The sequence below is a fragment of the Hipposideros armiger genome, unplaced genomic scaffold (genome assembly GCF_001890085.2).
Source record: "Hipposideros armiger isolate ML-2016 unplaced genomic scaffold, ASM189008v1 scaffold_1014, whole genome shotgun sequence".
Taxonomy (NCBI): domain Eukaryota; kingdom Metazoa; phylum Chordata; class Mammalia; order Chiroptera; family Hipposideridae; genus Hipposideros; species Hipposideros armiger.
The window spans coordinates 463,635-478,120 of NW_017732364.1; positions in this window are offsets into that span (position 1 = coordinate 463,635).

The window sequence follows — 14,486 nt, forward strand, 5'->3', positions numbered from 1 at the left end:
AATTGTGGATTTTAGTAAGAATGAATCAAAGAAATGAGTCATCTCTAAGAGCATGAGTGTCTTAAAGGATCACTTTTAGGTGAAATAGAAGAGAAAAGCTCATTTAGGGAACTCAGAAAGCAGCGCTCATTCAGGCCTAACCTTATGGGGAGAGAATTGCTGAGTTTGAGGAAAGCTGAAAGGATCCTTAAAAGAAAAATAACTCTCCATCTAGTGCCCTAAATTTCCCAGCATTCACAACAGCTTTTAAATCCTAAAGCTTAAGAGAACCCATAAGGAATGACAGAAATTTCTCTGTTTAACACACAAGCTCTAAAATGCTGTTCGTTAGTCAATTTTTCCTCAAATCCGAAATGACTCTGTAAAAAGTCTTGGCCAAAGCCACCTATGGAAAGCAGGCAGAGGCTGAAATGCTTCACTGTGTGTAGAGCTTTGTCCCTATGAAAACCATTAAGTTGAACATTTGTGAGTAGAAGGCTTCTGTAGGTAATTTATTTGAGTTAAAGTATAAAGTTACTTATAAATGAAAGCACAGCAACCTGATGTCAAGAATTGTGCAGGGTTTGGGATTTTTACTTTTACCAGCTAACGACTTAGCTTGTTGCTGTTTCACGGATACTGGGGCAGGGACAAAGGACCTCATAACTCACAGCACAGTGGCCAGCTTGAACGTCATCTCTTTGCTGTCTTTCCCATGCCTTTGGGGCCATGATGGACCTTTGCACACACAGTGTGAGCGACACTGAGCTACTTTCATAGCAAGGGAAAGCAAGCCTACTCTTTGCCAGAGGTGGTATGGGGAAGAAATGACCTCATCCCTAAAGGTTGTTTGCTGTAAATGTGACCCTGAAAAATTGCTCAGGTAAAGAGCAATTACAAATTTGGAAGCTATCCGTGTATCTATCAGTGCTATTTAAAGCCACATGACTAGATTAGATCATTAAGGAAGTGAATGAAGTCAGAGACGTTCTGGAACATTTTGACATTTAGGGGTTGGAGGGAAGTCAAGATACCAGCAAAGGAGACTGAAAAGGACTGATGAGAGGTCTAGTGATACAAGAAAGTGAAGGCAATCAGATGTGTCGAGGGCCTCAGACAGGTCAAGGCCAATGAGCACTGAGCACTGAGCACTGGATTAGGTAATTTGGAGGTCATGGTTGACCTTGATGGGAGGTGTTTTGGTGGGCAAAAATCTCATCAAAGTGGGTTCAAGAGAAAATAGGATGTCAACAATTCTTTCAAGGAGATTTGCAGAAAGGGTTGGTAGCTGGAGGAAGATGTGAGATCAGTGAGTTATTTTTTGTTTTTCTTGTTTTATTATTATTACAACATTATTACAACATGTTTGTATTCCGAGCAAATAAGCTCTTTCTTGGGCCATGATTCACAATTTGGGGTAATGGAGAACAAGTTTTGCCTGTCCAAGCACATATGAACTTTTTATCTACTTTCAAGCCCTCTATAATCCTGCCTCAACCTGGCTTTCAAGGCTTATCTTCCACATTCTCTGCTATGAGCCTGCGCTCCATCTCCCAGGGCACTTCATTCTTTGCTTGGCCAAGACCTACTAACCCGCTCTCACATCTCTGCTTGCACAAACCCTCTCATCCTTTCAGCCCTGTTGTAAATGTCACTTCCTTTGATCTCTCCAGTGGATACACCATTGTCTGAACTGTCTCAGCACTTTGTTCTTATATCTCTAATGGCAGTTCCCAGTATTGCTTTGTATTATAGCTATGTGTGCATTTGTTCTCTTCCCAGTAGGTCCTTGAAGGCAGAAACCCTCTGAGAGAGCAGATGGAAAGACAGCGTCCTCTGAGAGTCCTGCCCTAGTTCCTTCAGGAAGAGGACCTGTTCTTTCCACAACTTTAGCACAGCCTCATATTCCTTGATTAAGGCACATTTCACATGATCATACCCATTTATTTGTGCCTTTGACTCCACTGCCAGCCTCTTTCAAGGTGAGAATTTTTTCTCAACTCAAATTTGCATTCCTGACACTCAGCATTTTGCCTGGTACAAAGAAGCTGCTCATTAAATGTTTTTGAATGAATAAGTGATGAGAAGCATTGTATTTCAAAGCAAAGTGTGGGAGGGAAACCAGTATGGCTGGAATAATGTGGATGGATTTCAGAATTCCAGCACGTTAGCAACCTTGAAATTCCTGCATGGGTCAACGTTTCATTCAGTCAAAATCAAAGTCAGCTCTGCTCGTGAGCAGCAGTAGCTATTGTCTTGATTTGATAAGCTTGATAGATTTTTCTGCTTTGCTTTGATACTGTCTGGGTCATGCAATAAACATGAGAATAAGCCAATGATTGTACCATCTTAGACAGATGAAGGAAACATAAACATGTAGAAAGAAAAGGGATATTAGGCTACATTCACTTATGAGTTAACTATTGGTCAGTTTATGTGAAACCAAACATTTGATGTACATTAAAAACAGCTACATGTATTCCTGAACACATGCTGCTTCCTTTGTAGGCAAGAGGAGAAATACGAGGTATGATTAAAAAATTACAGTGAATGTTTAAATTAAAAAATTTATTACAGTAAAAGACACAGTGCCACTAATCCCCCTCAAAATACTCCCCCTCGCTTCAAACACACTTATCCCATCATTCTTGCCACTTTCCGAAGCAGTTATGGAAGTCCCATATCATGAGTGTCTTTAGTTTTGCTGTCATGGCTGTCTCGATGTCCTGAATCGATTAAAAACATTTTCCTTTCATGGTCATTTTGACTTTGGGGAAGAGACAGAAATCGCACAGTGCCAGATCTGGTGAATAAAAACACCGTTAATGTTTTTATTTGACAGAAATTGTCGTATACCAGAAGTGATGTGTGACATAGAGCATTGTCATGATGGAGGATGCAGTACAGACATTCATGAAAGAAGCCTTCCAGAATTGCTTCAGACAGTGGTAAGAATGATGGGATAAGTGTGTTCGAAGTGAGGGGGATTATTTTGAGGGGGATTAATGGCAATGTGTCTTTTACTGTAACAATTAAAAAAAATTTAAACATTCACCATATATATATTTTTTTATCATCCCTCGTAATATGATGAAGTCAGGATTTTTCAGCCACTTTGTTGAAGTGATACAGTGGCTTTCATAAGGAATGATAGCATTTACAACTCTCACAGGCAGCCTGAATTTAGCATGCCCTCTTGTCATGCCAGGATGGCAGACAACAAAATGTCCAGACACATACCACATGGTTACTAATTTCAGAATCTCTGACTCCCTCTTCTAGGAGGAGTGGAGGTGCAGCTTTGTGCAATGGCTCACAGTCGGTTTTGGATTGGACAGCAGGCATATCTTTTTCCTTTCTGGGAAGTTATTGAAAAACTCAGACTGAAGAACAGGCAGCAGGTGGACAGTCTCATCTCACAGTGCTGTGCGGACACATTTCTTTCTCTATGGCTCTCAGGAGGGCCCTTTTGTGCAACTGTCACCCATGCCCATCTGCTTTCTCTTGCGTGCCCAGCAGAACAGAAGTCTAGGATCCTAGGACTCTCACGGGGAAGAGGTCCTAAGAGGAGCTGGCTTTTTGTTTATTTGGATCGCTCTGGGGAGAATATGAATCCTATTAAGCCATAACCTATTTGTTTTTAATCAAGCTGCTCACCCCTTTCCTTCAGGGATGCAGAATTAGAGTTATATCTGTTTATGGAAGTGTCCTATGCCAAGTGAAGCCTGAAATTATTTGAAGACATTTGGTTCAGTCTCCTAAGAGTCCCACTGGCACCCTGGGCTCCAAATGCATCAATGAATATAGAAATAAGTTGTTTTCTCCACGATGACCATAAAAATGCAGAAGAGTACCAGCATCGCATTTAGTCAGGCTTTGGGGATTTATTGCCCTTACGGGTGTGGGAAGCGCTTCTATAGACAGTAGAAATGGAAAACAAACAGTTTGCTGGCTTTTACCAAGGAAGATAAGCTTTTCAATGATGTGCTTTTGTAATGCAGACACTCTGTATAAGCCAGCTCAGCACTATCACAGGGGACACAAATGTTACTCTGACTCACAAAAGCGTTGTTCTCAGATAACGCATTTCTGGTGGCCAGTTGTGGAAGAATAAATGCATTGTTCACAAAGAAACAGATAAAGGTGCCTATATAAGTAGATCATTTCATCTAGGACTTTTCTAAGAGTCCACTGCCAAATTCAGCAATTCCTCACTGGTATCATGTGAATAGCTTAGTAGGGTCTTAATACCTGAGTGTTACGAGGTCATTTGAAGAAAAATGTTTCTATTAAGGAAAATTTCTTCTACTTCTGACCTATTGTACAATCTCAAATGTAAACTAAAACAGAATGTGTAAATGTGTGAAATTAACATTAACCTAGTTTGGGGATAAAGAGTTGTTTTATGATAGCGTCAGAATGTGGTGGGTAAGGTTTTAGGTGAGTGCGAGTACATGTCTTTGTGGCTATGGGGACTTATAAATAAGCCAGGTTACATCAAGCTCTGCTTCTTCTATACCAAACCCTTTAACTGGAGTCAGGCCCAGGAAACTGGAGTAAAATCTAGGCCTAGCCAGGAGCCCTTTGCTGTGTCCATTCAGCCTGGCCTCAGATTTGGTTGTTTGCCTTCTGTGCTCTGTTCCCATCTTGAGCGGTTGACTTCATTCCCTGGCAGTTCAAACCCCTTGTTCTTATAGCTCATTTTGAATCCACTTTCTGGCTTACTATAGCATACTGACTTTTTGTGTTCCCCTTCCATGTTGGGCACCGTCAGTGTCTCAGGAGAGACATTGCTGCCAATACACCCACATAGCCAGCTTCCCACTAGACCAGGGGTCGGCAAGCTGTGGCTTGTGAGCTATATGCGGCTCTTGGGGTACATTCCATCTCAAAAGTTTGCCGACCCCAGGAAGAGCCAATCCTGTCCCTCACAACAATTTAAAAATTATTCGAAAGCCATAAATATTGGGTTGTCGGAAAAATCATGACGTAGTTTTCTATGTTTTTCGTTGCAAAAACGTGTCATGACTTTTCCGACAACCCAATATATTTTTACATAATCATCGTTATGTGAATAATATCCTGTAAACATTTTATAAATGAAGCTATGATAGTTTTATTTTCTTTTTCCATTTTACTTCAGAGCCACAGTTCGCGAGCCGCAGTTTGCTGACCCCTGACGGCTCTTCCGTCTCAAAAGTTTGCAGACCCATGCACTAGACTACACAACCCAACAGTTTGATGTTCGTCTCCAAATTTCATGTGTTAGAACTGAGATCCCCAAAGCACCCATTGGAAGGCAGTGGATGGCAGAGCAGCCATGCTCCAAACCCCATGCTTAGGCATTCAGATACTGCCCCATCGGCAGGCAGGTCCATGTCTACCCACTGCCTGTCTGCTCGTCACTGAAGAGCTGGCCCAGCCAGTATTAGAGTTATTGAGGGGACATTTACAAATGGCAATGTCTGGAGCACTAACCATTTTGGACACTGCTCCTGCCTTCCAGTGACAGTCATGTAACCTCAGGAGGCTGCACAGCCTCTTGTTGCAGATGGAGTTGCATGTGGATATACAGAGTTTGTAGCTCTCAAGAGAACCCAAGAGGAAGAGAGGCATTCCTCTGCTCATATGTGTCTGTGAAATCTGAGGGGAGATATTTTACAATATGGAAGTTTGCTTCTTTGTGATTAAATGGGGGCTTCACAGACTTCTTAATTTGTTTGAGGGACACATTTGACAGCCTCACCTTGTGAAATATGGCAGATGCTACGATCTGCCTGGGTGAATTAGCAGGTGGAATGAATTCCACCTCCTTGAACAGGAGTCAGAATGAGGCGGATGATGCTGTGGCCCAGCTCTGAGAGGACTCCAGGGAATTCTGTCTGAGAAGATGGCTACAGTAAGGAGGACTACCAGTCTTTGTAACTAATAGACCTTTGAGTGAGCAGATGCATAGCCTAGGACCTGCCCCTATTTCATGACTGCGGCAGCAGATCACCGACTCTCCACTTAGGTCTGAGGGTTGGGGGCAATCTCACATGGTGGATGACCTGACCTCCACCGAAGGTCAAGGTGAAATAAATGCTGAGCACTGCCATTTTGCCTGTGTGGTGTTCCTGCGTGCATTTTGTTCTTAGCCTCTTTATTTCTTCTTTCCTGACTGCTGGAACAACTTCACCTTAGTCCCAGGGACCAATGATGTTCTAGCATCAGGAATTCAAGGAGTTCTGCATGAGGCCACTCTTGCTGCTGCATCGCCCTAATGTATCCAGGTCTCAGGGTGGGTTTCAGCCTTTTTCTTGGGATCCAGTGCTTACCTTAAAGATAATGGCTATGGTGGTCAACAGCCTAGCCTCGCAGTTAGAGAGATCTCAGTTCAAATTTTGTCTTTGCCACCACTGTCTGAGAGACCTTGGGTCAGATATTTAACCACGTGAGCCTCAGTTTCCTCTTCTGTAAATTGCGGATACTGATCATATTATTTTATTATTGTGAGGATTACTGAGAGAATGGATATCTAGTGCTTAGCACAGGCCTTAGCTGGACACTATTCTGGCACTATACGTCCATCAATTCCTTAGTCTTTACAGCTTTAAGAGCTAAGTTCTATCATGAACTCCATTCTATGGATGAGAAATTGAGGCACAGGGGTTAATTAATTTGGTTCCTAAGTCACTTAGGCTGGAAGAGAAACTGTGTCTCTTTATTCCATGATGTTAACCCATCTCCTTACTGCCACTCTATATGCTTCTACATCCCAAAGCTGCATTTACTTAGCCAAGTAATAGTTACAAACTCCTTTATAGAATAATCCTCCAGAAGATTGTATAATTTTTCATAGTAATCTTTACATAGACTTAAGTGCTAGCCACTGAACATATTCCTCACCACATACTGTATACTTTTTAAATGATGGCTTACATTTTTAAATTCAGGAGAAGTACAAAATTTGAGTCAAAAGCTTAAAACAGTTCCAGAATGCTTGTATCTAATAATCTGGAGCTTTTAGACATTACCTTTGATTTTACCGGATACTTTTTCAAAGCAGTGGGCAACAACCATCATTATTCCTTATAATATGTTGAAATCAATAGAAAGGAAGAGTTTTTCACTAATGATACCCGTTTTCTTATTGCCCAAACTGAGAGTTTCTTTTCTAAGATGGCTTTGAAATGATGCCAGAATTATATGGCTGTGACATTTCCTTTCCAATACCAGTGCCCACTGGATCCAGACAAATTCATTATTACTGGAGTTTAATTGACTGCTAAAGGCTTTGTTGAAATTCGGGTGACCCATATATTTGGATCTAAGCACAGTCTAGTAACCGTGACCAAAAATGAAGTGAGGATAATTCACTATGACTTACTCTCAGAGAGTCTATGTTGACCTCTAGGGCTTCTATTATATCATCTTTGTTATTTGAGTCCTTAACAATGTGTTTAATGATTCCATTTTGGGATGGTAGAGGGGATAATGTTAACTTTTCTGCTCTATAACTTGTAGAATTCATTTTTTTGGTTCTGATTATTGGTGTCCTGTTTCAGTTCTACTTTATTGGTTATCAGACCAAAACTGTTCAGCTGCCTGGACAGCCCAGCAGGAGGGCATTAGGGTTGCTTCAGTGTTATTTAAAGCCGGGTCTCTGTACTCTGCCCTGAAAGGTAGAAACTGTGTGGGAAGAAGCTCTGTTGCCATGTAAATGCAGTGGGAGAGAACGGTGTTCAATGAGCTTTAAAAATATGGCATCTTGAAATGGCATTCAAGATCCCCCAAGGTCATCTCTCTCAGAATCTCTGACAGGAAGTATCTGTTTCCTACCGAGTGTGATAAATTTCTCCTTTCCTACTTGGTGGGAGCTGAATTGAGAGAATACTCTCATTAATTCTAGAGAATTCTAGAGAATATCTGAATGGGCATATATTACACTTCTATTTTTTATCGTAATAATCTGATACTTCAAGACAAATAGTATCTCCTTATATATTATGATGTATGTTTATATTTCATTAGGAAAAGAGACTTATGTAGTCATTGGTAGCTGTATATTCAGTATCGACTTAGGGCTAGGTACTTAGTGCTAAGTTCTGGGTAATTTACTTTTCACCGCATATGTGTGAGGTGAGTATTATTATCTCTCTTTTGTGGAATTGGAAACCAAGGTCAGAATAACTCATTTCAGGTTATGTAGCTAATTAGTAGTGAAATCAGGAATCAACCACCAGTCTAGTCTACAAAGGCCGCTGCCTTTGACACAGCTCAAACTGTCTCAAATTCACTGGGCACGATCTGAGAAGGTGAAGGGGTTGGTTATAGTAGAGATTCCCCGCTGACTGGGGTTCCTACAGCCCTAGGATCCCATTTGTTCCTGCTCATTGACCGACCACACTAAGCCCCCACCCTGTATCACTTCTGCTTCTCATTTCTTCCGACCCGTTCTTGGGTCACAAAGTACAGCAGAACTACAACGCCCAGGCCTCACAAATAACAGATTAAATGTAACTTCGTCGGCTTTGCCGTTGGTCTTCTTGGACATTCTCACGTTTTCCCTTGGCCTCAGCCTTCCCTTCAGCTTCATTTATGGCGCTTCACAAATTCTGTCTTCATCCTTAGCTCATGATATTCAGGGATTCTTTTAGATGGTATCAAACCCTGACAGCCACTAGATTCCTTTAAACCCATCTTGGCAAATCAGATTATCTTATTCATTCATAATTTCCCATCTCTTCAAGTGAAGAGAATACATTATTAGATTGTTCCCAGAGGCTTTTCCTACAATAACAATCTTTGAGTCTATGGAAGTCCCCAATCCAGCACAACACATTCCTTTACCCTTACCTATTACTCTGTTGACTATAAGACTATTAAGTGAACCAATTATATATCTACAGACATACCTTATTGTATTTTCTTTCTGCATTTATTCCTTCATTCTTTCTCAGTGTGTCTGAGGATGAGGTGTCGTTTCTCTTTAAACATAATCCCTCTCTCTTTAATGTATTTTCTTATCTTGATTTTAAAAGATCTTTGTTTTGCTATTTTGAGTTTGCCTCCAAATATCTCCTTTCCGCAGAATCTTTTCCTTCTGCCTTCATAAATGTTTAATTCTCCCTTATCTTACAAAAATGTCACTTGATTCTGTTATGTCTTACAGCTTCTTCTTTCCACTCACAAATGTCTGAAATAAATGTTGTTATCAGCTGCCTCCTTTCCCCTGCTTTTCATTCTTTCCTTAATTCATGGCAAATTGGCTTCTGGCCCTACGTTTCTGCTGAGATTGCTCTTTTATAGGTTAACCGCCTGCATTTTGTCAAATCTAATGGCCTTTTTTCCTATCCAAATTCACAGAGTATCAATGGTATGTTCCAGCTAGACTGGGAATGTTAGGTTCTCCATCCCTACTCGGACCACTTAAACTGCCTCTGTATTTCAGCCTGGCCCCGGCACCTAGGAGCAATTTTGCTGTGGTAACATTGACCCACCAGTGGATCAATGGTGGGACTCAGCCACAAGTCGCTTTTTTGACCTTAGCATGGTCTTGTGTGGGTGTTATGTTGATTTCCCCTTAAGTAAAAGAGAAGGAGCAGGGATAACCCAGGCTTGGCATAAACTTAGGGTGGGAAAAATCTGCCCGGGTCTGGGGAGAAAGGAGTGACTCCAAAATGAACTTTAGGAGAGTCACAAAGTCAGCTCTGATTCTGGCTATGGTCAGTAGCCAAGGTTGTCCTGACTGAAGAGAGCAGGGAAAGGCAGGTCCAGGCTTCAGCGTGGTGACATATTCTCGGAGCTCCGGGCTTTAAGGATTATTTAAAAAGTGAGGCCCATTTAAGAGGAGTTAAGGAAACTGGAAGCAAGGATAGCTCCATGAGAAAAGGGGCTATAGAAACCAGGGAGATAACCGGAGTTGAAAGCTACCTTCCTGTGGTTTAGGAGAGGTGGGGTGGGGATAGGAGGAAGGAACACAGCTGAAGAAATTAGGGCCAAAGAACCAGAACCACTGGTTCCTTTAGGAATTAGGAATAGATTAATTAATTCAATTAGGAATAGATTAGTGGGTATAGAGCTTGATGCTCACACTGGCCCTTGTTCTCTCCAGGGTTCTCACAGAACCCATTTTAGGACAAGGAATTACTTCGAGACCCTGACAGCTAGTTGGGAGAGGGTTCCAAATATACTACCAGGCTTGGCTTCAATAAGCTGAGGCTTTAGAAGGGCTGAGGGCATGCTACTTCTCAAACTCAAATGCTTATGCACATTATCTAGGATCTTATTAAACTGCAAATTCTGACTTGGCAGATTTCAGGTGGGGTCTGAGATTCTGCATTTCTAGCAAGCTCCCAGTGACATGGCTGGTCTGTTCTTTGTGCAACAAGGAGTTCAGGTAGCAATTGTTATTATGAACACCTGGGGTCAGGCAGAACCTGTCGTTTAGAGGAATAGGCCCCAGGTTTGGTTCTTGGGCTTTGGTTCTAATACAATCTAATGAATGTGGAGAATAGAGTCAAAAGCAATATGGCTATGTATAACAGGCCACCATTTGTTTAAAAAATGTGGGAGAAGGGAACACACACACGTGGGCTTGTATGTTGTAATTGATTACTAGTTGCCTAGTCATTATCCAGACTTCCTTCCTTTGTACCAACAGGACCCCTATGTTGGGAGTGCCTGTCTTACAATTTACCCCCTCATACAGAGCTAGTCAATTAGATGTGGTCTGGGGCTTTCAGGCAAGCTCTTTAAAGGGAGCTGACTCCTGGGCGGCATGCCCTTTTGTTCTTCCTTCTTCTTGGCTGGAATGTTGATGTGATAGATGTCACTCTAGCCACCATATTATGGCGAAGAGGTGAATTTCAGGATGAGAACTGCATCCCGAGACTGATGAGGAAGAAAGAGTACAACAGCCTGAGTCTCTGATAACCACGAAGCCACCATTACAGGCCTGCAGTGCCTGCATCCAGACCCCCCTCAGATGAGAGAAAAATAAATCTCTACCTTCTAAATAACTTTTTTTTAATATGTAGCTAAATTTAATTACCAACTGTTACTATATGCACATAACATTTGTGGAAGTTTATCTATAGAACTGATATAGGCTGTTACCTCTGGAGAGGGGAATTGGGATACCTTGGTTTGGAGGCTGGGAGGCAAATTTAAATTTTATAGAAGGCCTTCTGTCCTTTTTGGAGTTTCATTCCAAGAGGATAACAACAATAAACAGTCACATATAATAATAAACAAACAAAGAACAAAACATAAACAAAAAAGAGAAAACAAGTAAAACAGCAATGGTAGTCATGTGAAAACCTTGAGTTCTTGTGAGTGTTTAAGAAAAACATACTATGAATTTTCAATCCCCATTTTCACATCCTTTGAGTGATATTTTCTTTTCATTAAAGATGAAAGTGGACACAGCTGCATTGTATGAATTCAATCAGATATTTGTACATAAGTGGAAATTAGAATGCATAATTGACATTCAACTCAACTCTGATTTTCTATCTTGTCTTCTGCAGAATTTTACATTGGGATTACTATCCAAGTAATTAAAGCGCCAGTATTTTCACCACTGAAATCAGATCTCCAAGATCTTAAATCATATTTATGACTGATAACAAATGAGTAAATGGCTGAGGAAGAAATGTGTTTTGAAATATGTGTCCTTGTGTGTTGGGTTTGATACAATTTCGTTAATCTATTTAATGAGGTGTTGGATTTCATTGGTAGCATCATTTTACGGCAAACATCCTAGGAGGCACAAATCTTTATGTATAATCAAAATGCAATTAATCAAGATGGTTCAAGAATTTTTCTGTTTACACAAACATCTCCACTTGCCTTTCAAAGCTTTGTTTTACTGCAAAGTCAATCTTCTTTCTCCCCTAGCTCAGGAAATTTTCTCTTCTTTCACCCAAAGATGTCATATGTTCTCATCATTCCAATCTTTGATTATGGATCTTTGCAGCACTTGGATGATTGCCTACTTTTTACCTTCCCCAGTTGTATATACCTTTGTGTGTACACATGTGTGTGAGTGCACAAACACACACATCACACACGTTCAGGGCATAACTCATACCATGCAAGTAAACACCACAGGCTTTTCCTGTCTTCTCTAACTCACACTGAATCGCTAGAGCAAATAGCACAAACGTGTCCTTTGTCTACATCTAGCCCACAGATATACTTCATTTGGTTCATATATTGTTTCCTTAAAATGTTAAGATGGTTGTCAAAATAAAACATTTTGGAAGATATTGGGTCTTCGGAGAAGTCATGATGCATGTTTGTGACAGATGGCACTAGTTCATTTTTGGAAGTACTAGAGTCATTCACATCTATGTTATTGCTATGTCATTTGACAGCTGACAGTTCTAGCTTCATTCTAAAAAAAAATTGAGCGATTTGGTTGAGTTTTGGAGATTTTACAACAAGTTGAAGATGGAAGACCAAACTGCATTTTTGCCATATTTTACTGTTTTATTTCCATAAAAGGAAGAATGCGCGTCAAGCTTGTGAAAAGTTGCATAAAGTTTATGGTGATAATGCTCTACAAGAATGCCAGTGCCAATGATGGTTCATGAAATTCTGTGCTGGTGATTTTGATCTCAACGACGCTCCTTAGTCAGGGAGGCCCACCGAGGTTGATGACGACAAAACAAAGGCATTGATTGAGTCAAACCCACATTACATGGCATGAGAGATTGCAGAAACATTGAACATCCATCAGTGAAGCATTCATGACCACCTGAAGAAGCTGGGATATGTAAGCAAACACGATATTTGGGTTCCACATGAACTCAAAGAAGTTCATTTGACGTCGCGTATCAACATCTGCAGTATGCTCACTAAACGTGAGGAAAATGATCCTTTTTTGAAGCAACTGTTAACTGGTGATGAGAAGTGGATTGTTTACAACAATGTGGTGTGCAAATGGTCTCGGTCCTGATGTGATGATTCACCTCAAACGACATCGAAAGTAGACATTATTCATCAGAGGAAGTTTATGCTCTCAGTGTGGTGGGATTTTAAAGGTGTCGTTTTTTCAAGCTCCTAGCAAGGAACCAAACAATCAATTCGAATGTGTACTGTCAGCAATTGGACAATTTGAATGAATCCATCATCCAGAAATGACCAGAGCTTGTAATGTTAAGGGAGTTGTGTTCCATCGCAACAATGCAAGACCACATGTAAGTTTGATCACCTGTCAAAAATTATTGGAGCTTGGATGGGATGTGTTGCCATACCCACCATACTTCCCTGACCTTGCACCATCAGACTTCCACTTGTTTCACTCTCTTCAAAACTCCTTGTGTGGTATAACGTTCAATTCAGATGAGGCTGTAAATCAGCACCTTGTTCAGTTTTTCGCAAATAAAGACAGGTCCTCCTATGAACGAGGAATTATGAAGCTCACTGAAAGATGGCAAAAGGTTATCAAACAAAATGGGTAATATATCACTGATTAATCTTTGTTCTTTCTATAAATAAATGACCTTTGAAAAACATAGACAAAATATGTCATGACTTTTCCGAAGACCCAAAAATTTTGGAAGATGTACAAAAAATTTCAAAATTCTAGCTTCCCTTAAAAAATTGGAGGAAAAACTAGACTTGAAGTTTTGCATGTCAACAGCTCAAACTGAATAGCTGTTTTTAAAAATAGCAGTCTCAAGTTTTCTTGAGTCCCCACACCCCATTGGCTGTCCTCCGAGCCATTTCCATCGCATCATCCCTGTTATCGTATGGACTTAGGGGAATCCTCAAAACGGGGCACAGAAGCATGAGTGGGAAGTGAGGTGAGCAAGCCTGCCCGAGCACCCAGTTCTATGCAAATATTTGCAAGTATTTGCATTTGTGTGGAGATAGTCCATTGCTTCAACTGTAAGCTTCAATTGTACGTCCATTGTAAGAATTTTATCCTCATTTTAAAAAGAGCAAAGTAATATTGTGTGAATTGTTAAATAAGAAAGGAATTTTGTCTCTGCTCAAAAGACTGAATGGGAATAGCATTCTGATAGTTAATAGTTGATCAAATGGCTCTATTTGCCCCTCATTCCCCTGTGTTCCTCTGAACCTTGGTCTCCAGTGGGGTCCATGTCATCGTGTCCTTCCACATCGCTCCCTTTCAGATATTCTCAGATACCTCATTGGCATTCCAGAGTAAAATCACAGCCACCTGGTAGTCTTCAAAGGGTAAAACATGGAAGGGATAAAGCCATCTTAAAGAGGTTTTGAAATGGTACATTAACTAGTGAGCCGGGAAGGGCTTTATCTAGCGATCAGAGACGTGGTGTGAATGGCTGACATCATACCCAAAGAAGGTGGCACCCACTTCCCTTCGGGGTAAACAGGCCAGCCCTGCTGGGAGGGGAGGCTCGAATCCTGCTTTACTTGTTGGTGAGAGTCTTTCCGTGAGTGTGCAAGCACGTACATGCCGAGAGTCTAGACACCCAAAGGGTGCTCCAGTTAGAGTAGAAGAAAACTCAACTAACAAGTTTGGAATGATG